Source organism: Aegilops tauschii, chromosome 5 (genome assembly GCF_002575655.3).
Source record: "Aegilops tauschii subsp. strangulata cultivar AL8/78 chromosome 5, Aet v6.0, whole genome shotgun sequence".
NCBI classification, from domain to species: Eukaryota; Viridiplantae; Streptophyta; class Magnoliopsida; order Poales; family Poaceae; genus Aegilops; species Aegilops tauschii.
The window spans coordinates 143446959-143449643 of record NC_053039.3 but is presented as its reverse complement, the minus strand read 5'-3'; positions in this window follow the sequence as shown (position 1 = coordinate 143449643).

Here is a 2685-nt window from a genome sequence, read left to right as displayed (position 1 = left end):
ATAGATCACACAACAATATTCATAGATAATTCACAAAAAGATTCAGATATACACATGTTCAGTATGTTTATGCATCCAAATGATTGAGATCATAGCCAATATGATCCATGGACGAACTTTAATTACCTAGGGTACAGACTGGTAAATGGTGTTCAGTCGGAGGTACTTCTTGCTAAAATTAATGCTTGTACGAGTAAACTTTCGAGTACATAAGAGGCAGCACAGACAATCTGAACTTTGCTTGTAGGTTTATCCTCAAATAGTGGCCTCGTGCTGAGGGAGTTTTGAGCAACTTGGCCACTACTTTCATCCAACTAGTTTACTGGCTCATCTTGGTCCTGTAGCTCGCCAAAATTCTACATTGCAAACGAGAAAGGAGGCGGTTGAGAAAATGAACCACCCAAATTTTTTGTGTAGTTCAATTGAAATGGAGCATCCCTGGCGTGCAGACTGATTAAGTGCCAGATAAATATACGCGTCAACCAACTTGTCTGGAATCTTTAGACTCCATGCCATACAGTTCGCTACCATATGTGTCGATAACCAAAAGGCACAAGTTGGAACCAAAGACTGGACTGCATTTTTCTGGGCTATGCGCCAAGCAATATTTTTGGCGTTCACTCTCCTAATACTTGGAGTTTGACAATTGGTTGACGCCGATTGATACTCGAATGAATATAGGCACTTCTTCTTGTCAACATTCATGCTTGTCTGAGTGAACTTTGGAGTACATAGCAGCAGCATAAGTACCTGTCCATCTGATCTTTTTGTGCAGTTCTACTGAAATCACCCGTTGTAATGATTTGCCTGCGAGTTCAGGATCCAAGTTACTCCTTTATAAAATCGGCAAACAGTAGCACAATACCAAATTACCAATACATATGACAAGCACAATAATCAGGATAAAGACCAGTACCAACCTGTGTGAGGTAGCATATCAGTTACTATTTCCATTGACTGGAAGCCGAGATAAGCCAAGCGACTGACGGCAAAGGAAGAATGCAAGCCGAGATTAACGACTAACAGGAAAGGAAGGAAGCTGTCGAGGCAATGAAGCACCCAAAGTTTTTGTGCAGTTCCACCAAAATCGAGCATCCATGTTGGCACATATATTGAGAGAGTGAGATTACTGTAATAGTGGGACTAGTTGATGAAACATACACTAACAAATAGAAGCACCATCATTATCTTAATGGGTAAAGTTAGCATTCCCTCCCTGCTCCACCACATGATTCACCTCCATAGAAAAACATACACACGTACATCATTCAACGTAGGGTGCTACTAAAGATTTGTTTAACTCCGACAGGAAAATTAGGCAGCAATAAATTAGTGGTACTTAAGTACTCCTAATTAATTAAGTGAGACAGCAGAAGTGGAAGGGCTCCCTGGAGGATCGTCTCACATGTAAGGTAGTCGTTTCCGGAGCCCTTGAATGGCCTCGACTGAAGCCTCTGGCTTCAGCAAGATCGCCTTGGCACTGTTTACAGTTCTTCTTCTTCCTCTTCATGCTCTGTTTCTCATTCTCCTCACCAGTTGGTGAAACCAAGTACATGATTGGCCTTCTATTTCAGAATTGGTTTTGTCAGTGAGGGAGTACAAGTGTACTAGTAAAAAATAGCATTATTTTCTCATGGCAGTCGCAAAATAGAGATGAACACATGCATTAAATATCATTCTTACCTAAAGGAAGGTTATGGTGCCGATATGGATGATGAGGATTGGAACACAAATCTCCCTTTATGCAGTTCCACCGAAATGGACCAACTGTTCCATTCTGACATTCCAGTTAAACAGCACAAAAGTCACTTCTTTTAAGAAGAGTTTTGTGCAGTGCACCAAAAGGTCACAACAGCAACCAGGTGAAATGGATATCCCTGTTTGCACAAAAAGCTACAGAGGAAACAGTCGGAGTCTCAAACAATTACAGGCAAAAACATCTGGCTAAAATTGTAATGGCTTATAATAGTGGCATGGCTTTATTTTTACCAGGGGCATTAGATTAAGAACATCTAAATATTTGGTATAAGGGCATGGGGCAGTGGGTGCACCATTAGTCCAGCACCATGTACCTAAACAGGGGATAAAGTGGTGATTCATAGTTTGTTGCCCCAAGAAACAAACATCCAAGAAACATATCTGGGTTGGTCCCATTATTGTTCACTCTAGCCACCTACTCCTATGTGTGGATAGAAAATATAGTCCTGGTCATACCACCGTGTACAACGTTACCCTATATTTCCCTTTTCGACCAAGAGACCGGTTGGATGACCAGTCTGTACTACTTTCACCCCCTTTCCTTCCTGTTTGTACCAAGTCCGATGTACTACATACTAAATTCCCCCACCCCCACTTTATTTCTTGTTTGAACCAAGTACAAGATTCGGCTCCGTGAAGTAGCTTTACCTCTAACAATAGAAGAAAAAAATAGGTGACGTTGGACCATCCGATCGAGAGGGGCTGAGAGGTGGAAAATGATGCACATGCGGCGACGTAGCGAGCTGGGAAGTAGAGCTAAGGCGGTTTCGAAGGAAGATATACCTGAAGGTCGTCGGGATGTGGATAGGTGGGTGGCGGGAGGCCGGATCCGCCCACACTAGGGCAATGACAAAGGGATCGGAGGACCTCCCACGTCGGCACTTGGCCAAAGATAACGGTGCGGCCAGTAGTGGGTCTCCTCCCTCG